General features: G+C 40.9%; 1 long non-coding RNA gene across 1 annotated transcript in view; it reads left to right on the plus strand.

Moving 5' to 3' along the window:
* Positions 1-18,066, plus strand: part of LOC125610568 — an 89,614-nt gene extending 71,548 nt beyond the window's left edge. The window contains exons 2-3 of the long non-coding RNA XR_007340569.1: positions 15,308-17,337; positions 17,685-18,066. This is a non-coding gene — a long non-coding RNA (uncharacterized LOC125610568). The remainder of the gene's footprint in view (positions 1-15,307; positions 17,338-17,684) is intronic.
* Positions 18,067-26,931: the final 8,865 nt, after the last annotated feature.

Below are 26,931 nucleotides of genomic sequence, written 5' to 3' on the forward strand. Positions count from 1 at the left end.
AATACCCATTCCCCAATCTTCACCTTTCTCATTGTCTTACTTCCGGCCCTCTTTACTGTTCTGCTACTTTAAGATCCTCTCAGTCTACCTTGGCAGTGTTTCTTTCTCTTCCATATTGTCATCAGATGGATTTTTGTGTATGTGATGCAAATGTGAAGATGTGATTCTCTGTTCTACAATTTTGTTTCTTTTTCTTTTTTTTTTAGAGAGAGAGAGAGAGAGAGAGAGAGAGAGAGAATTTTTTTTTAATATTTATTTTTTAGTTTTCGGCGGACACAACATCTTTGTTTGTATGTGGTGCTGAGGATCGAACCCGGGCCACATGCATGCCAGGCGAGCGCGCTACCGCTTGAGCCACAGCCCCAGCCCCAACAATTTTGTTTCTTAATGACTTTCCCTTCTTATACAGATGGGCCTTAATGTCTGCAGAAGAGTCAACAAGGAATCTTGAATTCCTCTCTCACATTACTCCCATCCCTGTGCTCTGCTTGGTCCAACCTATGAAACCTGTCACCTTTGAAACCTGTCACTCTCTTACTGTCTCACCCTTGCCTGTCTGCATTCTCCATCTGGAAGACCCATGCTTGATCTGTGTGGTCCTGGCTTGGTGTTCTTGAGACTGACTCCAAATACTCTCTTCCCTGGAGCTGTTTCCTATCAGGACAGTCTTTTTTAGAATGAGTCAGAAGCCTTTCCTTTGTGCTCCTACTCTTTGCTCCTGGATGTACTCTGATGATAACTCTTCTTCTTTACCTTGTGATGAAAATTTCTCCCTCCAGAGAGAACAAATTTTTTAAGTTTCTTTTTATTAGTTCTTTTTAGTTATACATGATAATAGGATTCATTCTGACATAATTATAAAAGCATGGAATATAATGTGCTCTAATTTAGTCCCTAGTACTTCCCTTTCCTCCCTTCCTCCCACTCGCTGTTCCCTTCCCTCTACTCTACTGATCCTCTGCTACTTACTTATAGTCTTTTTTTTTTCCCCAATTAGTGTCTTGTAGATGTCCATGGTGGTACATGAGTTCACTGTGATATATTCATTTATGTAACTAGGAAAGTTAGGTCATATTTTTTCCACCATCTTTCCCTATCCCATCCCTCCTCCATTCCTTTCATTCCCAATGATCATCTTCTATTCTCCCTCGCCTTATTTTGGATTACCTTCCACATATCAGAGAAAACATTCGACCTTTGACCTTTCAGGACTGGCTTATTCCACTGCATGATGGTTCCATCCACTTACCAGCAAATATCTTAAAGTCATTCTTATTTATGGCGGAGAAGTGTATATATCCCACATTTTCTTTATCAATTCATCTGTTGAAAGACACCTAGGTTGGCTCCATAGCTTGGCTATTGTGAATTGTGCTGCTATAAACTTTGATGTGGCTGTGTCACTGTAGTATGCTGATTTTAAGTCCTTTGGATATATACCAAGGAATGGGAGAGCTGGATCATTCCTAGCAGACAGAACAAACCTTGAAACAGGAGTTGTCTTCTCCTCCCCAGAACCTAGCACTTGCTTGTCTGCCACATAATACTACTCAATGAACATTTGTTGAAAGATTTGAAAATATGCCAACAGGAATGGGGATGCACTTTGGTATTGTAAAAAGATACATTTTGTATCTTTATAGAATAATTTTGTTTTGATTTTGAAGAAAAAAATACCAAAAAAAATTGGGATTTAAACATGTTGTGAAATATCACACTTTTTAAATGTGAATGCCTAAATGGTAGGTGGTGAAATGGCAAATGATAAATGTCAGTGAGATATTAAAATGACTTGGCTTATTCAAATCTAATAAGAATACAAGCCTATTGAATGCAGAGGTACACTTCATAAATCTCTTTGAGTAGATAGAATATAAAACAATGTTTGGGGTGGATTATCAAAAAATGGTGAAATGATGGAACAGCATTTGAGATTTGGATAGGACTGTGATGGCAAAGGTGAGCTAGTGCAGCTGGTGACTCTTTCTACTTTAACTGATTATAAGCTCCATGAGGGAGGTGGTTGGCATGCAGCAGGTGCAAACTATGTGTTCACTGAACTGAGATGTTCTTGAGGACGCTGTGATATATTAATAAATATATATGATATCATGAAATGTTTTGGCAACAATGTTGAAACATCAGGGAAGAGAGTTTTTTTTTAATATTTATTTTTTAGTTGTAGTTTGACACAATACCTTTGTTTTATTTATTTATTTTTATGTGGTGCTGAGGATCGAACCTAGGGCCTCACATATGCAAGGCAAGTGCTTTACCACTGAGCCACAACCCCAGCCCTAGGGAGGAGGTTTTTAATTTCTAATATTTGTTTTATTTTGTAGGCTAAGATAATAATATGATGGGAAAAATCCAGATTTTCTTCCTATTACAATGGGGTTAAATCCATTGTGATGAAATAATTGCCAGTTGAAAATATCATAAGTTGAAAGTACATTTAACACTCCCAACCTATCAAGCATCACGACTTAGCAATACAAAACACTAGAGGTGTCAGTATTCCCTCTTGATCCTGGGCTGACTGGGAATGGCTGCCACTCTGCATTGTGAGAGATCATCCTGTCACATGTTGCTAGCCAGGGAAAAGGATCAAACATTCAAAATTTCAGCACATTTTTTATTAAACACATTTGCTTTGACATCACATATTAGGTCCTGGACTGTCTGTAAACATTGGTCTAGCACTTACTTTGTGCCGATTTTCTAAGCATTTTCATGCACAGCAACTCAGTTACCCTGTATGGCTACATTATTAGGTAGGTTTTATTTCCATCCTCATTTTACAAACTGGAAAATTGAGGTTCAGAGAAATTAAGTAGCATGTCCAGTGCCTCATAGCTGGAAAGTGGTAGAGCTGGGACTTGGATATCTCATGAGAGCTTTCTGGTTTCCCGTTCTCTCCTGGACTTTGTCTAGACATGCGTGTTTTCATATCTGTGGTTGTAACACACTTACAATTTGGCACTCAGACTTATTCTAAACATCTTCCTAAAATGTTATATAGATCTACCCCAGCACCACACACACACACACACACACACACACACACAACACAATGTTACATAGATCTAAACATTACAATTTTAAATGACTGTATCACATTCTTTGCAGTTTGTTTCTCAGTTGTTAGAAATTTAGGTTGTTTTCAATTGAATCTGTTATGCATAATACTAAAATAATGACGTTAATACACCTATATTTCCTTTCTTTAATTTTTTACCTTGGGATAAATACCTTTAAATCAGAGTCATTGTAAAACAATGGAAATAATTCCATTACCCTTGAAGTCTAGAGGATTTGTGTACCTCTAACCTGCTGACAGTAGTGGGTAGCCATCGAACTCTTCCCAATTGCACTAGCGATGGGTATTAATGGCACCGTTTTTCTAGTTATTCTTGTTTGTTTTTAAATAGATATATAATTTCTCTTTTCCTTTTCATTTATTTATTTGGAAATTTGAATACTTCTACATAAAGCATTTCTTTGCTCTTTTACTGCCTTGATTGCTGTAAAGTGTCTTTCCAATTGATTGCTTATCTTCAAGATTCTTATTTTGATCGTTACCATCACAGACACTTAAACCCTTTATATGGTCACATTTGTTTCTTTAGTTCTAGTGCTTCCTGTCTCATGACTCCTAGGATGTCATCAGATAGTGTAGGTTCCTTGCTCATGACCAGAGTACAATTTGATATTTGGTATACACAATTATAAAATTGCTAAGGAATTGTGAAGTCTCAGTAGCACCTACAAGAGGCTCTGAAGGAAATGTTGTTGAAGTGACATAGAAAATTGTACTGATTGTTCTGTGACTCACCATATCTAAGCTATGCTGAGGCAGTTCACAATTTTATGCCCAGTGTTACTGGATTTATTTATAGCAACTCAAAGACCCTGGATCCTCCCCTGCCTCACAGATCTGGCTCAAGACAATAATTCCTCTAGTTTTATAGGCTTCAAGCTGTTTTATAATGTGGAACATTTGAAGTGAATTGGCACAAAGCACACTCAATACTGTTGTTTGTTTAAATTTAAAAGATGGCATGTGGCAATGTTGGATCTTATTAAGGAAATTTGAATGTGTCAATGCTCACATGACTCTTAAGGTGGCATTTACCTTCTGTAAATTCTCAGTTCAGGTTCTCAGGTTTGAAGTTTTGAACATTTAAAATGTGAAACATGTATGGTGTGAATCTAGCTCTTTGGGGGCAGATTCCCATTAACAAAGGTGATAAGAGACTGAGGTAGAAATCAAAATACCAGTATCATTTTGCAATGAGAACCCCAAATGTCTTTTTAATTTTTTTTTTTAATTTTGAGGCAGTGTCTCACTAAATGGCTGAGGCTGGCCTCAAACTTGCAATTTTCCTGCCCCAGCCTCCTGAGTCTCTAGGATTATAGATGTATACCAACACACCCAGTTCAAGTGTCCTTTTGAAATGCCACTATGATGAGCATATTATCTCTCTCAGCAGCATCCCTAGAGGAGTAAAAATTGTAATCAGGAGGTTCCCTGGTGAATATGGAATTAGAGCAAAGGGATGTAAGATTTTAGATAATTAATCACAATGGGTATCTGGGGTCATATATGCATGTGCACTGACAGCAGTGCTGTGGCCTGTGGGCCACTTCACATGTGCCCTTCTTTAGAGTGTGTGTGGGTTTTGCTCCCTTCTAGATCCTTGAGTTCTCTTATTCTTTGTATGGAGTTAGCTGTGCTTTCAAGTTCAAGTCTTTCTCCTGACAGGGTGAATTAGAGTCCCCCAGGTTCCTGCTTTCTTAATTTACAATCTCGCTGTAATTTGGCCTTCCTGTGGCAATTCTCAGGTCCTCTTAACTGCCATTTTAGGTGTGTTTAAAACATTTCAAGAGTCTCTTGGAGTAATTGGATGATTAATCAGCCTATTGTAAGATGGGCAGACTCCCTGGATTAGCTCTCAAGGACAAACTTCTCTCCATGTTTTTGGGTGGGGGCACCCTTCAATGTCCCCCCTTTTGACTCCACATATGGTCCAAGTAAAAGGAAGGTTATTGATATCTTTGTCCAGTTCTCAATGCCTTTGATCCCTGGCATCTCTTCTTTTCTACCTCCTAAGAATTTTCCCTTTTAGGCATTCAGCCTTCACTTTTTATTTTTATTATTTGGCAAATGTCAAATCATGCAAATTTGAGGTTGGGTTTCCCTCATCCAAAGCTCCATATGGACCCTCCTGAGCTGAAGCAAAAGGCCTAGATCCCCCTGAGGTGCTCTTCCGGCCTCCCGGTGCTCCATGGCAGTTGTGTCTCTAGACTGTCCTGAAATGCTCTCCCCCTCCTTCTCAGGTCACCTGGTTGCTTCCTCTTCCTGGGTCTGCCTCCTGGGCTCTGCACCTGACTCCCCATGTCCCCATGAGCTCTGCCAGCTGCTGTGTGATAGGTGGTATGCAAGATGCAAGGGTGCAATGGCAGTTTGGTCATATTCTGGACAACTCTTTGTCAAAGGAAATGGAATAAAATGCTCCTGAAGAAATCATGTCATTCTTTTGGAGAAAAATACTTTAAAATAATAATAATATTTAAAATTTAGTATTTAAATATTTAAATTAAACTATTTTAATTTAAAATATTTATCTATAAGTAGTTAACTTCATAACATCTCACAATGCCTAGTGCAATGGCCTGGACTAATGACACAAGTGAACATGTAAAAAATCAAAATTGTAGATGTGAACAGTCTTCCACTGTAAAGATATCAAATGTAGTTTATTGTGCATAAGCACTGTCCTAAAACAGTAACACTTTTGTTATGAGAACTTGATTACATAATCAGGAAATTATGAAACTCAGCAAAAGTTATAGCTGCAAAAATGTTCATCTTCTTCTTCCATAATAAATTAAATGGTAGTAATGCATGTAAATCACATAAAGAGACTAGTAATAGTTTGTATGATATGTATTTTTGATTGATTGTGTATATATACATACATATATATTGTTCATGTATGTATGTTTCAATTATGTAGAAACAGTTTCATCAACCTAATCAGTGCAGATAGATAAACTGAACAATCGAGTCTTGTGAAGGCACATAAAATTTCTCTTTTTTCAGAATGAGTTGTCATCACATTTGCTAAGTGAGTCTCATGTATACTTTTGACTAGAACATTTCTTTGATGATATTGAACTAAGTGATTTATGAGTATGCTCAAATTCAGCTCTATCTGGATTCTTGAAAAGAAAATTGAAATATTAGCTGGGAAAAAAGTAATCATATTGAATGTACAAGATATCTTGTTTGGAGAATATAAAAATAGCCCTATAATTTGTTTAGCATGTTTAAGTGTATATAGTACCTTTAGGTTTAGGATCTCATTACATTGTAATAACTTGTGAAATAATACATTATTCATGATTTCATAAATGAAGAAACTGAGATTTCTTTTATAAGTGGCACATTTGGGGCTCTAATTTCAGGACTTTTTCTACATGGTGATCACTCCTGGAGAAATAATGTTTATGATTCATAAAAGGGAAAGAGATGATTTCAGATGGTTATATCTGGTTGTTAACAATAGTAATGACAAGCACTAACCTCTATGCCTGAGACTATGTCAGAGCATTTCCGTGTATATGCTAGTCATTTGCTTGTTTGTTCTCAGGCTCAGTTTCTGCTCTTTCTCTTTCTCTGTATCTCCAGGAGCTACACTTCTTAGGCTCCTGTATTTTCTGAATTCTATATCCTCTGGGCAAGGAGAGTCACAGGTAGGTGACTACAGGAAGGGGGAAAGTAAAAAGCCTGAGCCTTTCTCTCCCTTCCCTCTGCCTTGTGTGTTCTTTTCACATCCAGCAGCAACTCATTCTGTGTGGCATTAGATCTCCTGGCCCACCAGGGCTCCAGCTTCTTCTAGTGAACTCACCTTCCTTTGTCTTTCCAGCACCTAATCTCTGGATGGTCTCAGTTCTGTTTGGCAACTTTCTCTTTCATACCCAATGGAATAAATTTCTAACCAATTCTGTCCACTTGAAAGACCTAGAGTGGTTCTGTTTCATAACCAGACTGTGCTGCTACAATAGGATATTGACGTAACATTCACAACATTCTTGGAAGGAGGTAATGTTATTATCTCCTTATGGATAAGGAATTTGATCCTTAGAGGAAATCAGTGATGTAACCAAGCCCATACAATTCATAACAGGGAGGGAGATCTGGGACCCAAATCCAGCCATCTTGTTGCCTGCCTCTAAGTAACGGGTGACATGACACTGAATGAGTGCATTCTTGTGCTAGGCTAGGGTCTCAGTATGGCTATATGCATCATAGAGTCCTTACAACAATCTCCCCAGACATATGAGGTGTTGGGCTCAGAGTCATTAGTTTGACAAAGGTGTAGAGATAGTAAGGGGAGGGCAGAGATGGGATTCAAACTCAGTTCTGTCTGGCTCCAAGCCTGCTGTTCTTTCTATTCTTACTAATTTTCCCCTAAAGTTAGCATGCATCATAGCCAGTATGTGAGATGTTGTTGAAATGCAAATCCCCCATTCCCTGTCTCCAGAAATTCCAATTTGTCTCCATGAACTCTCGTGTACATATAGGCATTCTCGGGTTTGGGAAGGGGCCCAGGAATATGTATTTTGCACAACTTCGCTATGCAATGGTGAGGTCACAAGGGACCAACCCTACTTCTTCTCTCTGACTTCCCTGTTCTACCTGTGGCACCTATGTGGCCCTGCATGCCTCTTCTCACTGGTCTCAGTTTCCTCATCTGTAAAGGGAGAGGTTGGACTAAATAATGTCCGAGGTCATTCCAGGTCTTTACCAAGCCCCCTCAATCTGTGGGCTGCAGGGATGCAAGACACATCTTCCCTGGGGGACTTGCACTCTGCCACCAAGCCCTCTGCAGCCAGCAAGCAGCCCAGTGCCGGGACCAGGGTTTCTCATGCCCTCCACAGGTTGTGAGGCTCAACAGGCGCCCCCTGGCTTGAGGTAAAGGAAAGCCCTGTTTATCAGATTGCAGTAGTTGGCAAACTGGCATTCTAAAAAGGAAGTGGATTGTGGGGTGGGGGTTTTTTAATTCAGGGAAATATTTGAAGAACTGTGTTTGCTTGGAAAGGTCATTAAATAGGTTTTGTTCCCACACCCTCTGGAAAAATGATGCTTCATTAAAATGGCAACATGAGGTGTAGTGAAAATGGTGAAATTGGGAAAGCTGAAAAGACACATTCACTAGATTCCACTTAAAATGTAAAAGGAGTGTAAAGAAAACAAATGGACATTTTCTCGAGGCAGCTGAGCGATACAAAACACAGGCATCTTTGTCCCCTTCTTGAAAACTTCCACAATGCGTTCTCCTTTCTTCCTCTTGACTAATCTGTACTTCTAAGAGGTGTTGAGTTTCGGCCAAACTTTCTGCTGGCTCGCATCAAAGGCTGCCCTCTTGTGAATAGCCAACCCTCACCTAACGATCGCCTTACTCACTCCTGACCAGCGGACGCAGGTCAGTCCCCATAATAATTAGCTCACAGACAGAATTTCCAGGCGGGTTCCAGGAGCATCCATCACAGGAATGAATGGGAAGCCCATGTGTGGGAACTGCAGGGGTGCCAGGCGCAGAGCACTCCGCCACCCCGCCACCCCGCCACCCCGCACTTTGTCACCAAGGGATGCTTCCTCAGCTCCCGTCCGCACCCCCCCACCCCCGCCCCCAGCTTGGGTTGACAGAACAAGTCACGCCAGTCACCAGATACATTAAGAGAGCCTCTGCGACACCGGGCGTCTACTCTCCCATGCAGGCCAGGGGTCTTAGGTTTCTGTTGGAAGGCGATCTTTCCCCAACCCCAGATGTGTGTTGGTTCAGCTTGGGGGTTTGCTTTTGCCCCCCCGAGGGCCGTGTTCTGCAGGGCTCTGTGTTTCCTAGAGCAAACAGGGTACCCGTGGGATTGAGGGTTTGCTTCTCTCTTTCCTGCTTTCTGCTGCACTCGCTCGTTTCTCATGCTTTCTTCTTTGCTCTCTAATATGAAGTAACGGGCCACACATATTAGCTAATAATGAGTACGAGGAAATAAGGCACTCTGAAAAATACAACATAATGTCAACACAGAATCCTCCCTTGCTCTTTTCCAATAACCCTTCCTAAGGCCCATCTACCTCCTGCTCTCTCCTGTTCTGGGTTGGGAGATCCTGGCCCAGACTGTCTTGTTCCTTTATTCACCTTCCGCCCCCGACTTTGCTGATTCAGAAAGAACCTGGGGCCTGGGAAACAGTTCAAGATCAACATGAATTTGGTCGGTTCTGATGCCTGCAAATTGTGGTGTGGTGCTCCCTGTGCCTGGTATCTTTTCCTTTGCCCATTATCTGGGACCATCTTCAATATCAAAAGGTACTGAGTTTAGCTTTGACCAGTAGCTTGGAGTTCCTGCCCCACACTGGGAAGGAGGGTGGCAAGGGGTGCAACCTTGGGGGCTCTGGGCCACGACTTCAGGGTTCTTCCAGATTTCTGCAGCATTGTGAGGTTTTCTTGAGGTGGGGGTGGCAGGTGGGGTGTGGGGTGGGAAGGAGACACTTGGAGACTAAAGAGAATCCAACTACCAAAGCCTAGCGACAGGTCTAAAGCAGCATCAGGTCTATGCTGCCCCCTGGTGGTCATATGACTTACTAAACTCGGCTCACTACAGTTCGAATTAGTTGTCCGGCCCAGTGATGGTCTCCTGTTACAGTGTGGAAGTCTAGAATTGTGGGCAATCAGTGAGACTAGATCAAGGGCAATAAAACCACAGATATAAATATTATCATAGGATTGAAGACAAACCATTTTACTGTTGGAGCCTTTCCATCTTATCTGGTAAGGAGCATAAACTAGTAAACTATGCCAAAGTAAAAATAACAGATCCGGTGGATTTAAATTGGATTTGACAATGAAGAGTTAAAATCATATTTATTTAATTTATTTTGACTTTCACCAATGTTTATTTTAGTTTTCTGACTCATCACCCCACCCCCTTACATAGTTCAATGGGGAGAGAATGTAATACATTTTTGATTTCTACTTCACCTGCATGGAAGCAGAGATGGAGGCCTTTTCCAAGTCAGTAGAAAACTCAGGCTTGCAGGCCTCTGATTCCAGGATCAGAGGTTGCATGTGAGTCAGGGAACCTGGGGCAGGACGACAGGGCTTCTTCATTTTTGGGTTTGGTGGCTTCCTCTCTACTTTTTCTTATTCTTGTCACAACACACTAGAAACATTTTGTCTGCTGTGTACACTATGTTAGGCATTTCAAATATGTTTCTGAAAGTTGTCAGTGCTGTTCTCCATGAGGCCTGAAGGCAGAATTCAGTGTTTGTAGTAAATAAAGTACTAAAATTATATCAGCTATTAAGAGGATGGATTATTTCCAAGTTGCTTAGCCATATTGGCTGAGTGTTGAATTCAGCAATGGTGCCAACACATTATGCACAAGAATCTTGTATTCCTGGGTACTGAGAGTAACATTGAAGATAGTGATACAGGGTTGTCTAGGTGGGGAATATTACGGGATGGTTAGTAGAGTTTAAGAAGGAGATTATGGAAATGCAATAGAAGGTTCTAGAAGCTTTGCTAGGATGGTCTCTCCATTGGACTAGTTCCCAGAGAGGCTGATATAGAGAAGATAGACAACACTGGAAGCTAGACACAGAGATTTTATGGTGAATTTCCAAGGAATATTCACTCCCAGAATTAAAGTTATATGTTCTTTCTTGAACTCTAAGTTTTTGCTATGGGCTGAGTTATGTGTCTTCCTCTCCCCCCCCCCCTTCAAATTTGTATGTTGAAATCTTAGCCCCAAGTTCCACACAGTGCAGTTTTATTTAGAGATAGGGTCTTTAGAAAGGTAATTAAGCTAAAATGAGGCCATTAGTTAGAGCATTAATTCATATGACTGATGTCATTATAAAGAAAGCAAATTGGGACACACACACATAGAGGAAATACCAGGTAAAGTCATAGGGTGAAGATGGGTGTTTACAAGTCAAGAAGAGAGGCCTCAGAAGCGACAAGCTTGCAGGCATCTTGATCTTGGACTTCCAGACTCCAAAACATGGAGAAAATATATTTCAGTTGTTTAAACCATAGGTTTCTCCTAGAAATAAATCTAGTTTCCCTTTAAATTTGAGGAACGTGACTAGACAGCCCACCCACTCAGAATTATCACCAAGCAAGTAAAAATCATCAAAGTCACTCTGTAAGGAACTAAATATCTTTAAAAAATAGGAAAATGATTTGTTTGAAAGGCATCCAGTATCTTTTAGTAGACAAGATATATTAACATGATTTCTGGAAAAAAGCCCAAGTACATGCCCCAAAAATGTACACCACAGTTATGACTGAACATAAATCTTTCCCCCTCTCATTCTGTGGAAGGAATCCAAACAGTATGGAAAAAGGTGTATACCTCTGAATGAATTTATAGCCAGATTTCAGGGAACCAAGCTACAAAGTTTTCAATTGTTGCAAGAAAAAAAAAAATTCACTGATGAATTTTTCTTGAGCTCTTTTGAGATACCTGGTATTTAACTCTTAGAATACATGAATTGATGAAATGCAACTGAAGATTTAGTGATAAAAGAGGCCTTAGCACTGTGCCTTAGTTAATAAGCATTAACCACTCATGACAGGGAAGAGGTGACATGGGTGATAGCGCTAAACCTTACCAAGCACATCTGATGGCACAGGTGCTAATTAAAAGTCTACGGATTTGACATATTTCAACCAGGTTTTTACGGAAAAACTAGGAGATGTGACACAGAGTCAAGTACTGGTTTGATTTTAGTCACACTCGGGATGGGACCTTGAATAAATTGCTTCATCCTCTGTGCTTCAGTCTTCTCTTTTGCAAAATGTTGTTGGTAATGCACAGGAAGATCTTGAAATGGTGTCTTGCCCAGGCCAAGGTTTCAGCAAATGTTGGCTATTTTTTTCTTAACAAAGGACAGTAGAGGTATTAAGCAATTTGCTGCGTATCTCATGTACCATTGATTTTTTTTTTTTTTTTCCTTTGCAATGTTTTAGGCCACTGCAACTATTTGGGCTCCCCAGCGCCCCCTGCTGGGCATACCATCTTTCTAGGTACTGGGCACCTTATTTCTGCCAAGGCACATGTTAAGGTTGACTTTCATATGTGTGATACCTGCTCTTTCACCAAATACTTCAGTGTGTGTCATCTAAAACCAAGGACATTCTTTTACAGAACCATCATAAAATGATCAAAATCAGAAAATTAACATCCATACACTAGTATCTAATCTAATAGATCTTATTTCACCAGCTGTTTCACTTATGGCCTTTATAGGAAAAGAAAATAGATCACGTCCAGATCCAAGACAGGGTTCCACATTTCATTTAGATGTCATGTATTTTTAGTTCTTCCCTCGCTCCATCTGGAACAATTCCCCAATCTTTTTTGTTTTCTGGATATTTTTTACTTTGACAGGTAAGCGTATCGGCTATTTATTTTGTGAACTAGTCCTCAATTTGGAAACAGATTTGTTGCTGGGTACGGTAGTGCATGCCTATATTCTGAACTACTGGGGAAGCTGAGGCAGGCGGATCCTAAGTTTGAGGCTAGCTATGGCAACTTAGCAAGACCCTATCTCAAAATAAAATAAAAAGAACTGGGGCTGTAGCTTGGTAGAGCACTTGCTTAACATGCATGAGGCCTTGGACCCAATCCTGTGTCAGGTAAAAAAAAAAAAAAAAGCAGATTAGCTTTTAATGTGCACTTTCTGGAAACACAGTAACTTTACCCACAGTAATGAAAAGATGGTGGGAATATATAAGGCATCTTAACAAACACCATGTAGGGATATTCTGACCATGTGGGAATATTTTGAGGTAAGTGGGTCTTCCAAATAGTATTTAAAGCAAACTATGTTAGTGGATATCATGATTGACTCTGTTGTGAGAGTTGTTTACCATTTGTCTTGGTCAATTAGTTGCCTAAAATCATGGACTTGATTTAGGCCAGTAAATCAACTTCTGTCCAGCTCTAAAATCCTTCTAACATTGTGGTTTAAGCCTTCTCACACTGGCTTCTTAAGGTAAGGAACATCCCAGTTTATACCATTTCAAGGAACATCCTGATTAAACTACTTATCTCCAACTGTTCAATTCCTTCTTCCTCTAACCTTGACATTTTTTATTCTGTGTTCTTTGTGTAACTCTGTGCCTCATTTTGACCATGTGTGCTGTTTTGGAAAAGGCACCCTCACAGGCCTGTGCACAACCCTCAGCTCTCTTACTGCCTGGGCTGGTGGCAGTTTATTCTTCCCAAGAAACCAGTTGCTGAATCACCCCCGAGTAGTAATGCAGACAATGCATTGGCCTTGATGACTTTGTTTTCCAAGTATCCTTTGTCAGGCACAGTTTATATCTTCCCGCCAAGGGGCCTATTGGCTGCATGATAGCTTTGGTGTAAAAGAAAAAGACAAATGTCCACTAGAATGTTAAGTTTTGGAAGTGAGTCTAAGAGAACATTGATGTTAGAAAGAGACAAAATTCTGCTCCCATTTATGTAGTGTGGGGGTGGAGTTTCTAGTTGCAGTTGAAATACTGGAAAATAAGCTATCTGCTGAAAGATGAGGATGGGAGGGTCTATGAATAAAAAAAAAGGGAAGTTTGAGGTCCAGAGAGCTATTTGTATGTGATAGTTACAGAATGGATGGAAATGGAACAGTTTGCACTTTGCAAAGCACATTCAAGTATCCACTTATCTATTCATCCTTCCTTCCATTCTTTGTTGACTCTGAAAATGCTGATATGAAAAGAGGGAAATCCTTGGTGGGGCAGGCATCAGAAAGGGTAATTACAATGTGACTCAGTAAGAGTCATAAAGAGGCCATGAATGGGCCTTGAGGGGTTAGAGATGAAGGATTAATCCAGGAAACATATGGAGTGGGAACAGTTACTCTGGGTCTTCCAGAATGGGTAGGGGTTTGCTGTTTGAAGAGGAATGGAACATTTCAGACACTAAGATCTGGAGTAATATCCCAAAAGGAGCTGATCTCTGGAGGTCGGGGGAGGTGGAGCATTTGATTCTGACCAACTGTGTATCTGAAACCCCACAGTATTCGACTGAGCGGAATCAGCTCAGATAAAATCAGGAAGTGGGGAAGAACATCACTTGAGCCCTGTCCTGGGCCTTCACTGACTCTCCTTTTGTCTGTTGGAGGGAAAGAGCTTGAAAATAATTTCATGAGGGAGGTTTGAAAAAAAAATTCGTTCTCACCCTGGGCTGTATCTTGGAAACTCCTTGGAAAGATTTTGAAAATTGTGTGACCAAAGACTGACTCCTTGTGCTCATGCTTGGGGGTGTGGGGTGGACCCAGCACTGACCTGCTTGGCAGAGCATCCAACCTTGATTGGGAAGGTCTGATGCACCTGTTCCCCTGCCAGGAGTATCTATCTGCCTGGAAGAAAGCATGCAGGGAGACATCCATCTCTCAAGACAGGGCCTGTGAGTCTTTCAGAGCAGGGGCACACCCACTGTCCTGCTGCACTGCTCTAAATTCTAATGCCACCTCAGTTCCAGGACACAATTTCAAATAAGATTTGCTAATGTCCTCTAGAGTTCCCTTGTCTGTTTATATCATACTCTTTTGTTAATTTTTATAAGCAGGCTTTATCATCCTATTAGAGAATGGGAGGGGGAACATTGAGGGCTTCCAGTTGCTGGCAGTGATGCTCCATTTCTTGACTGAGCATTGATTACGGAGTTGGATTCATGTTTTAAAATTAAATTTCATTGAGTTTCTTGCTGACCATTTGTGTGCTTTTCAGTAAACATGATACTTCATTAAAAAGTTGACTTAAGCTGGGCATGGTGTAATCCCAGTGATTATGGAGGCTGAGACAAGAGGATCACAAGTCCGGAGGCCAGTCTCAGCAACTTAGCTAGGTTCTATGTGAATTAGTGAAACCCTGTCTCAAAAAAACAACAACAGCAACAACAACAAAAATCGACTTAAAAATAAACATTTTCTAAGCATATAACTTGTAATGTAATGAATGCAGAGATCATTTTTCCTTTGCTTTAGTCCCTTGAGGCTGACATAGCCTCAGAATGACTTCCACCATGGCTCTGCACTTTGCCAAGGATGCAGTTCAGTGTCCAAGCAGGGACAAGGGTCACCTATGTGTAGAAAGCTGTGGTGGGGTGTGGGAATGGCAATCGTGGATTTCCTGACTTTTGTGCATTGATGGTTTTGCTCACAGAGTTGTAACAACCCAGTTTTCTAGGCTGAATGAAACCATTGGCAACTTTCTGATTTGTTTTTCAGTCAGAGTTTAAACTGGTAAAGAAGCCAAGAATTCCCAAGCTTTCCCAGGCAAGTGTGGAGAAACACTGGGACGCCTTTTTCTCCTTCTTCGTCCATCTGCAGGCCAAGTGTGCATCGGTCACAGGAAAACTCTGAATCGAGCTTTGTGCAAGCCTCTGGAAAGAGACCCAAGTTTGTGTGATGGGCAGAAGTGACAGTGGCGGTGGCAGTGACATCTGCAGAGCTAGGTCTGCTCCTATCTGCAGCAGAATGCGTGTGGGCATCATTTTATGAGAACAATCCACCCAGGATAGAATGGGGCTTTTGACATCAGCTGAGACCCAGGCTGCCTTACAATGAGAGGCCTGTTGGTCAAAGGGAGGACTGTCTAATGAACTGAGAATCAGAGGCCAGCTCTGGCCATCTGTATGTAGGATCCGGATGGTTTGAGCCACTCTTTTCCGTAACTAGCTACACTGAAGCACATTGACTTTCAAAGAAAGTAACTGCAACAATAAGTTCATATTTTCAGACTGTGAACCTTAAAATTTTTTGTGTGTGTGTCTGTGATAAAAAGCATTATGTAAACATTAGATACTACCAAATAGCATTATCTCAATGTTAGATGCTATCATTTTATTAGTAAGTGAGTCTGAAAAAGTATCTCTCTCTTGGCTCTGAGGTCAATAATGATAATGGGTTTTTCCTTACACTGGGTGGCAATGTTCTGTCAAGGATATGAAAGTATTTTGTGAAAATGAAATTCATTAAAGACCTTAATAATCTAGTGAGAAAGGCAGGTGCTCATGACTGTCACCACTTGGCAAGGGAACCCACTGAAGCTCAGGGAGGACAATGACTCAGGAAACAAGGTCAAACTGCAGGTGGGGGGCGGAGCTAATGTCTAATGGTGTCCTCTAGCTCCCTGCACCTGGGAACGGAGACACCAGACTTGCATTGACTTCTCCTGGCAGGCTTGTGATTCCCAGCCAGAACGCAGGTGGCAACATTGTGATTCCTGGCGTAACCTTCAATGCTTCAGTGCTAATGTCTGCCAGTGCCAGGCACCAGCAGAGTGTCACTGTGCAGCTCCCAGGCTTAAGTGAGGCCTGCCGAGGTTTTCAGAGCAGCCTCTCATTTATTAGTTGGGTTGGAAAGAAATCTCTAACGCCTAACTGGGTACCTCTGGATTATAACAGCTGTGTTTTATAAGAGATTTGGGAAGGGGGTTGTTCTCAAGGTGACTTTCAGAAACTATCACCTTAGATTGGCGTTTCCATTCTGTTCCAGGAGGATAACTTGCAACATTTCTAAGCTCAGAAATTCAACCATGAAAAAAAAAATCAGGTTATATTTTTACACATACAACTCATTTTGGCAAATGTGCCTTCGTGCCAATTTCCCTTCTTGCTCCCCTTTATTGGCAAGGGTCCTGTTGGAAGAGTTTTTGTCAAACGTCGACTATCTTGGAAGGTGTCCTGCACAGACACGACTGCTTGGCCAGGGGCTGGAGTTTTCACAGTTAAGCTGGGAGAATGGGGGTTCCTTCTCATCTGAAATGTTATGACTTCAGAACTAATTCATTTTAACTCATAAAATGAAATGATCTTAGCTACCTTTTATTGGATGCTGCTTAAATTCCATGTTCTGTGCTAAGATTTAACATCATTACTCTGGTTTTTCTTTTCATCCTTCTTTCCTTCCTCTCTCTCTCCTTTATTATTATTTTTTTAATTTAAAATTTTTGTGGTGTCTGGGATTGAACCAGGGCCTTGCACCTGCCAAGCAAGCACTCTACTACTGAGTTCCAGCCTTTAGCATCATGACTGAATGCTAACCAAAACTCTGCCAATATTATTCTCCTTTTAAACAAGAAAAAAATGGGGATTAGGGAAATTAAAGCCTTCTGTAGTGTCACAGATTTAAAATTTAGCAACTGAAATTCACCTGGAAATTTATCCTAGATCATTCTAACTCCATGGGCTAAGCCAATGATGGAACCAGAATTAAATTTAGACATCTGTGGTTGCCACCTTAGATAAGCTCTCTGGGTGGCTGCCGCAGTCTGGCTGGGCACAAAATCACGAGCCACTCAAAGCAGGAACAAAGTTTATTTTTTGAAACTGCCGCCAATGTCCGGTACCGCCCGGGAAGATTTTTTCCACCCACGGGGCCTCCTCCCCAACCCGCAGAGAGTGCTCCTCCCCCGGAACTCCCTCCTACTGTACTTCCCCAACCAATGGGAACTCTCCAGGAGTCCCGTAGCCGGCCTAGGTGAACAGCAGGAGTCCAATATCCATATGAATGCAAATCTTAACATAATCATATCATCTCAATGGCTAGCTGGCGTCACCTTTCGACCAAAAATGCCATGCATCATATACTTGGCTCTTAGCAGGTGGCTAGTACTGGTTCTTTTATAGGGAAAACCTCCAACAAGCACCAGAGAGGTCTTGGTCACATGCTTACCAGCAACCCCAGGATTAATGTCATCCTGCCAGTTTGGGATCCACTAATTGTAAGCAGTCCAGTGCACTTGAAGAGATAATGTGTTAATTGTCACCATTAGCACCATTGTGTAAATTAGTGTGATTTAGCAAATGCCCAGAAGAAAGAAACTCAAAGCTTCCTAGGCCCATGATTTCCAGGATGGGCAGCCCCAGTGCTGATATCGGGCAGCTCTGAGGAAGTGTTTCTCAATACAACCGCCATTCAATAAGGATTTGTTGACTTGTCAATTCACTGTCTTACTATTCAAAAAATCAAGGCATGAGATTTATTAGAAAAAGTACCCAGAATTTGGATTTGTGTGGTTGAATGTATACAATAATTAAAAATGTGGTTGTCACATTTAATATAAATATATAACATATAAAAGAAATAAATATAAATTTCTTCTTCTTCTTCTTCTTCTTCTTCTTCTTCTTCTTCTTCTTCTTCTTCTCCTCCTCCTCCTCCTCCTCCTCCTTCTTCTTCTTCTTCTTCTTCTTCTTCTTCTTCTTCTTCTTTTTTGGTGGAAAGTTACTCTCACAATATGATCCTGGGCAGGGGGGCAGTGGTGGGTCTTATTTCTCATTTCCCAGTCTGTGGCTAAAGGTATTACAAAAAATGCTTCTTGTCCTTCCAGAAGTGGGATGTGATTGCAGTCTGCTTTGATTCCTTTTAACTTTAAATGCCTTGAGACTTCAGAAGTCATTTCTATTTCACATAGGTCCTATTTTATTTAAATAAAGCAAAACATCCCTGTCAGAAAGATGTTAATAGCTGCAGTTATTAAAGTCATGTGAAATATGCAAAGGCAATCTAACACTCATGGTGAAAAATACAATAATTATGAACAATTTAAGTTTTCCAGTTTAAATTTTGGAATGAAAATAAATTCAAAAGTTAAAAAAAAAGAAATTGGCTTTATAGTATTGAGATATAAAGTACATGTCAGATACTGCAGGAAAGTATGCTTTATCTTATCACTCAATGCCTGTTAAAAAAAATCAATACTAAGTGCAGATTTATCCATGAAGATAGAATTTGCTTAGATTGTCTGAGAACTTTTTTCAACTTTGATATATTCAAAAATACATTGGAGGACTGGGGATGCAGCTGAGTGGTAGAGCACTTTCGTAGTATAAGTGAAGCTCTGGGTTCAATCCTTAGCACCACACAACAACAACAACAACAAAGAAAACATTGGAAATCAGTTGGAAGCTCTCTGGTGACACTGCCCCCTGCTGGTTGCCAGGAAGATGGATCATCTGAACCCAGAATGGGACTGAGGCTTGTGACTGCTGTGAGTAAGCAACTGGACTCTGTAAGAATGTCAAGACTAAATGTTAAGAATCTAGGCCCCTTGGCTTCTGCGAGGACATCAATAAGGTTCTACAAATCATGCAAAGCAAAGGAAACTGACTCCAATATGCATCCAACACGTGACCATTTCAAGACTTCATAAAAATTTAAATAGATGTGCAGAAGGGCAAGATCTACTCCACCTTTGAAACCTATGAACTGCTGTGATTTGATTTTTTTTTCAACAAACAAGGGAAACATTTATGAAACAGAAAAAATTACTTCGGAAAACATTCTCATGAGAGGACGTGCCTCATTAATTAGGGAGACGGAAAGGGTGGAGAGAAATAAGGTGGGCCAGGCTTGGAATAGCATGGAGTTGGCTTCCCATATTTGCAGGTTCTGTATTTACAGATCCAACTAATCCTGGATCCAAATGAAAAAAAAATGACATCTGTGTTGACCACGTGCAGATTTCTTTTCTTGTCATTATTCCCTAATACAGTATAACAACTATTTACATAACATTTACATTTTATTAGTATTATAAGTAACCTGGAGATGATTTATACTATACATGGGGACATATGTGGGCTATATACTGTGCCATTTTATATAGGGACTTGAGCATCCATGGATTTTGGTATCCTGGAGCGTCCTGGAACCATTCTCCCGTGGATACCAAGGGACAACTGTACTGACCATACATGTGATCCTGCGCATTCTCTAGTATGTTCTGGCTGCTCAGGGACTCCTTCTTCCTGCAATATTCAGGGTCTGGGAAGCTCTCTCGGATGGCATGTGCTCTGAGACCAGTTCTGGTGGAAGCTCTGAAACTTCTTCTTTTCTGAATTTGCAGAAGTTTTCTAGATCTATTGCTCTTCCCTTATCCTTTATATAATTTCCATCTTGGTTTCCTTTTTCATCACTAGGGTTGCCTTGGTGCTGCCTAAAGAAGGGGAGAAATACTGGAGGTGGAATCAGTCATCAGTGAATCGATAAATCGATTTGAATTCATATAACAAAAATGCCAGGTGCAAGACACACTGGCTAACACCAGATTTTGAAGAGGGTTATAGCTGAAATTTAATTACTGTTCTGTGTGCCTTTGGCACTGATATTTCACTTGAGCGTCTCCAATGCTTGTCATTTTTTTTTCTGTTTTTATCTTATTGTGTATTAGGGTTTGGATCTGAAATGCTCCCCAAAGGCTCCACATGTTGAAAGCTTGGTTCCCAGCTAGTGGCATCATTGGGAAGTGGCGGACAGTTTAGGATATGGGACCTCGTTGGAGTAAATGGATCACTGGGTAGTGTCCTAAAAGGATATATCTTGTCCCCTGCCCCTTCCTCTCTCTCTGCTTCCTGGCTATCAGGAGGTGAATAGCTTTCCATTACCACATCCTTCCACCATGATGTTTCTACCTCATCACAGGCTTATAAACAATGGAGCCAGATGAGTATGGACGGAAACCTCTGAAACCAAGAGCCCATATAATAAATCTTTCCTCCTTTAAAGTTCTTTTTTTCAAGTATCTTTTCACAGTGATGGAAAGATGTCTAACACATTATGTCCTATTACTTATCTTTTTGAAGTAAAAATGTAAGTCTTCCAAAATTATTTTGGGCCTGACTGAGCAAGTAAATCTCAAATTGGTGAAAGCACTTACATTTCTACTTGTTATGTCACCTCAAGTTGAACAAATTCCAAAGTGAACTGTCCTCATCTGAACTATGCTTTCTGAACTATGCTCTCTGTCCTTTCTGAAATCAATAGATTCATCTTTGTCCTATTTACTCAGACACAATGCTTGGGGACACAGCACTTAATGATTGATTCATGTATTTGTTTTCTTCATTAACAAATATTTATTGAACACTTACAATGTACGGGCCCTGTTATAGATACTGAGGATTCAGCAGTGAATAAAACTTACAAAAATCTCTGTCTTATGTCTTCACATAAGACTCTCCTGGGTCTCTGTGTGTTTTCCTATTCTGTCTCTTATAAGGACACTTGCCCTTGGGCTTAAGACCCACCTGGGTAAGCCAATGTGTTAGTGAGTTTAGTGAGTTTTACATCACTGTAAAAAATACCTAAGCTAATAAATTATCATCTTGGTTTGAATAAGAGGTATCCCCTCATAGCTCCTGTTTATGCAGGAATACTCAGAGGTAAAAGATTAGATTATGAGTGCTATGACATAATCAGTCCATCCTAGTTTCAATAAAATGACTGGGTGCTAACTGTAGGCAGGTGGGTTCCTGGGGATGTTCCTGGAAGGGTTTATCTTTCTTGTAGTTCCTTCCCTTTCTCTCTCTACTTCCTGACCATACCAGGAGCTGAGCAGCTTTCCTTTGCTAGGTTCTTCCCCCATGATGTGCTGCCTTACCTCAGGCCCAGAGCCATGGAGATGGGGCCATCTATGGACTGAGACTTCTGAAACCATGAGCCCCAAATAACCTTTTTCTCCTTTAAGTTGTTATTGTCAGGAATTTTGGTTACAGTAATAAAAAGATAATAAGGAAACTTAGAAAAAGTTTATTTTGGCTCACAGTTTTGTAGATTTCAGTCTATGACCACTTGGCCCATTTGTGTTGGGCCTGTGGTGAGACAATCCATCATGGAGGGAGTGTGCAATACAGCAAAATTCCTTACCTTATGGCCAGGAAGCAAAAGAGAGTCAAAGAACTAGATTTGCTTTCCAGCAAATCTAAAAAAATAAAACAAGAAAGAGAAGGAAAGAAATAGAATTAGTTTCCCTAATCCCCTCCCAGGTCATGCCCCCAATCACCGAAGACCTCCCACTACCTCTTAGAGTTTCCACCACCTTCCAATAGCACAAATATGGGGACCAAGCATTTAACACATGGGACTTCGGGGGACATCCTGAATCTCAACTATAGCAGCTAAAAGTGACCTCATTTCAAGGGTAATAACTTAATTAAATCTACCAAGACTGTCTTCCCCAAACAAAGGCACAATCCCAGATTCCCAAGGCCAGGAAGTGGCTATATCATTGTTGAGGGCCACCATTCAACCCATTAGGGGACAGAACAAGTAGGGTCAATTTTCTTAGAAAATTGGAACTAGGTGTTCTAATTCCAATTTTGGAAAAGGTGAGATTTGAATAAAGACCTGAAAGAGGTAAAGGAGGGAACTTGCAGACTTCTGTGATGGAGCACTCTAGAAAGTGGTGGTGGTGGTAGTACAGTATGAAGGCCTTGGCTCTTTGTTCAGGAATGAAGAGGCCAGTTTGGGTGCAGCATCCTCAGCCCAGGTGATGACATAGGTTTCTATGGTGAGTGTGCAGGGAGCCAATGGATGGCTGCAAGCAGAGTAATGATGAAACCTGACTTCCCTCACTGGCAGGATGCTGGCTTGTGGAGAACAGATGAAGGGGAAAAGGCAAAGGGACCTACTCAAACAAAATAGCAGCATGGGAGCAGACTGTGTCTAGAACCACAGCAATTGCTGCCGAAGAAGTGGTTGGATTTTGGATGTGTCTTAACTTGGGGATGGAAGTAAAAAAAGGAGTTGAGAATGACCCCACTATATTGGTCTGAATAACGGGAAAAAATAAAGTTGTCCTTTACTGAGATGTGCATGACTAAATGTAGCTGAAGCTCAATTGTGGACAACTCAGTAGTGTGAAGCCCACTCCCTGGTCATCCAGATTTATGTGGTGAGTGGGCAGTTGGTGTCCAACTCTGGAGGAGAGGGGAAGTCTGGTCTAGACATGTAGGCTTGGAACCTATAAGCATAGAGAAGATGCTTAAAACTACATGACCAGATGATATACAAAGGCAAGAAGAAAGAGAGATCATCCAGGGACTGAGCTTTGGGACATTCCAATGTTAGGCTCCAGGCAACAAGGAACCAGAGGGATCTGAGAAGAAGTGAAATGGGTGGAAAATCAGAAAGCATGATACATGGAAGGTATCATGTACCACTTCCTTTATCCAGAGGTGCTCCAGATGCCATCTCCAATGCAGTTATTTTTTCCTTTTAACCATTCATTACTCTCCTATCCTTCCAATTCTAACTCCATCCCTCATATAATTACCTTGCATTGGGTTTTAGTAATCGAATCAGTTTGTGGTGCAAAAGGTGAGATATCACCAAGGATTGGTCCTAGCCCTCCCCTCACTCATGCCTGGGACTGTATTGTGAGGGAGGGGTCCCTATGACCAGCTGAGGGAGGAGGAAAGGCCAAGGAAAGGCTATCAGTTCATGGCTGGATCAGCATGGAATAAGATGCAAGCTGACATGGGACTGCAACTGTGGTCCAGCCATGAAAGACAGGTGAGGGAAACTCTGTGGGGCATGAATTGGGTGGTACATTTAATCATGTACAAAAAATAGTTCATGGATTCACAAGCAGGGATGGATGGCTTGGCTGATTGGTCAGAGGCTCCTAAAGCTGGGATCATCAGGGACAAACAGGTGTAGGGCTGATACAGATGGACAGGGACTAGGTGTGAGGATCTTTGTTCCTTATAACAATGTTGCCAGCCAGCCACTGCCATCTAAGAACTGGCTACTACCCTGGAGGATGGAGCAACTGTATCTAAGATGAGAGGTGATGTACAGACTCCCACTCACCAAGGCTTCTGCTGCTTGTCCCAAGGGTAGACAAGCCCTGAACCCTGACTTGGTTCTACTCCTCCATTCAATCAGCTGGAGCAGATGAGTGACACTGTACCTGTGTTACAATTCAAAGCCCCTTGCCTGGTGCTGTACCCTCACTCCTTCACAGCTGTCCTTCCTGACAGCGGTCACTAATGAACTTCCCGCATGCAAATACCTGCTTTTTATCCTAGGAACCTGACCTGAGACAGGATAGGAAGGGGAAAAATAAGCAAGAAGAAAGACAAACATCCTGTATGATGTCACTGATGGATAAACAAAATGTCAACCACTATTCTCTGCCTCTCTGCCTATTTGTCTCTGGATCTGTTTTTACACCTGTGCCCACATTTTAATTTTATTACACATTTTCCAAAACCTCCAGTAGGTGGAGAACTTGCATCAAGTTTGCCACTGACACCCCTCCTGACAGAACTGCATTTATTTTTTTATTTAACCATTACTGAAATGAAATGATGGTTTCTAACCGACAATGAAATGCATTTATGGCTCTTCTTAGTGGCCTAAGCTTTTCACACATTATAGACCTAAAAACATTATATAGAATTACATTTCTCTTGTGATTGACTGTTACTATAGAATGCTCTAAGGAGAAAGAGATGAACTGTGTGAAGACAAGGCTAAAATTCAACATTATCTTTCTCTTTTTTTTTTTTGTGATTGTTGTGGAATATTGCTCCTTGATTAGTTTATTGTGCTTTATTTTAAGCTCTTACATCTGCAAGATGGTGTTTTTTCAAAAAAATTCTGCAAGTGAGTATTGATTGCAAGATAACTGCAGATTAAGGAAACAATTTTGTTCATTAAAAAGTCTTATCCATTGCTGTGTTTCTTTACATTTCAATTTTAAAACAGTAGGCAAAGGATTTCTTTTTCTATGTATGGTTATTCTTGCTGATTATTGAGAAGGTTTTATTGAGGTCACAGAATTTAGGTTAATAGAATTTAGTATACTAGAGCATTCCCAGTTACAGCTCCCAGCAGTAGGAATGTGGCCCCAATTTAGCAGCCAGTCAGTCCTGCGGCGGGGACATTGCACTTAGAATCCTTGCTGACCCTGGGGAAGCCTCTCTGTTGGGCTTATTTCAAGACACAGGTTTGGAAAGTGATGGACAGCTATGCCCAGCTGTATGCACAACCCCAGCAGGACCTCCCAAAGAGAGTCTAGATATGGTCTCTAGATAGGGTCTTTAGATATTTGGATTTGGGGCCAAATCCAGCTCACTGCCTGTGCTAAGGCTCTCAAGCTAAGAATGTGTGTGTGTGTGTGTGTGTGTGTGTGTGTTTGCTAAGAACGGTTTTTACAAATGAGCATCGCTAGTTGATTGAATGATAGAAAATATTAATTTGAATCACAATTAAGCAAGTCCTTCTCCTCTCCTCCCAATTCCATCATTCTCATTAGTAGATCTCTATTTATCTTCCCTTCCCAAATCATACTCAATTATTACTTTATTTTGGATTTTGTCAGCTAAATCTGTGGGACTTTGTTTTCCCTCTTGTTATTTAGGTTACCTACTTTTGCCTCTTGACCTGTAAAACCTAACATATTTGCTATCTGGCCTTTATAGAAAATGTGTTGACTCTGCTTTTATATACTTCCTAAAACTTGAGGGAAGCTAGTGTGTTAAGCATCTGAAATTTTTCTGAAGAGAAGGTGTATGGCTTTCTGTGTAGGGTAGCCAGACAACCTTGAATTTGCCCAATCTATCTGAAAGGTGACTGTGACCACAGATAGGTTAAGATTCACCAGTCTACTGGGATGAGGGCCTATCTATTGCAATAACAACAACAACAACAACAACAACTCGTGGGTCAATATACCAAGAATGATCAAAAGATTGTCCATAATGAATTTAAGGGGCTCAAAGACAGCTTGAAATGAATTACTAAACAATTGAAGACAATTTTTTTTGTCATAACCATAAGGCATATTGTGTTGCAGTAATGTAGGTACTTAGTTATGCCATAATGTAAAAATAGGAACACCTTTTCTTGACATACTTAAGAAAAGCATAGTCCTTGACCCTGAGTAGGCATCTAGTGTGTGTTCATGACAGTGAATTGACTGGACATCTCAAATGGGTTAAATCAAATGCATATCCTTAGAGTAAATGAAATGATTATTCTTATGAATTTGCAGCTAACCTAACTATGATGGGACAAAGGAGAGAAACTATAAATGAGGTACTTCCTGTGTTCTCTAGGGCCCATGCTATTTCAGTAAAGCCTGCAAAACTGAGGCCTTAATGACTCTGAAGAGCAAAGAGGAGCCGGGGCTGTGGTGCACGCCTGTAATCTCAGTGACTTGAGAGGCTGAAGCAGGTGGACCACAAGTTCATACCAGCCTTAGCAACTTAGGAAGGCTCTAAGCAATTTAGCAAGACCCTGTCTCAAAAAAAAAAAAAATAGTAATAATAAAAGAAAGGACTGGAACTGTGGCTCAGTGGTTAAGTGCACTTTTGTTCAATTCCAGTAACAAAATAAATAATACAAAGGCAGAGAGGAGCAGAGAACCTTCTAGAAACCAATAGCAATCCCTTAAAAGGCATGGTTAATATTTTAGTTCTATTCAGTGAGAATTTCTGGGAAGCTGCTTCTATTCAGGTGGTTTCAGCCCATACCTATGTGAATATTCAAATAGGCTAAATGTGGCTTGCCCACACCAAACACACCTTTCATTGCTGGAGCTAGCTCAGATACATCCTTCCTGCAAAGATGAGTGGAAGGAAACAACTCGTCCCCACCCTCCATGGAAAAGAACTAGGTCAAAAGGCAAATGGGACTGTCCACTGGAATCAAAGCCAGCAACCTGGGAAGTGCTGACTCACATGACTGTCCTTTTTTTTTCTCCCCCCCCCCCCCAAAGGATACTTGCTCTATTTTATAAAAAGGTGGAGGATTCGCACACTTTCTTCTTTGATTGAGCTGTTTATGTTGGTGTAAGTTCTGGCAAATGTGTCCTGGGGCTTAGCTGAGTGGTTTGGATACAACATCGCCTACTGTTCCAATTTAAGAAACTCTCACGAGATTGCACGGAGACAAAGAATCTGCAGAAAGGCACAGTCCTGTAGCGCTCCAATGCTCTAATCTGAGTTCTGCTCTGCGAAGTCCTTTCTAATCCTCTTGTACCCTGCTGTGGCTAGCAGTCAAGGGAAGGGCAGTAAGAGCAAAAGCTGCAGGAAACAGATTTAATTCAATCTAACAAA

This window comes from Marmota marmota, unplaced genomic scaffold, assembly GCF_001458135.2.
Source record: "Marmota marmota marmota unplaced genomic scaffold, marMar, whole genome shotgun sequence".
Lineage (NCBI taxonomy): Eukaryota > Metazoa > Chordata > Mammalia > Rodentia > Sciuridae > Marmota > Marmota marmota.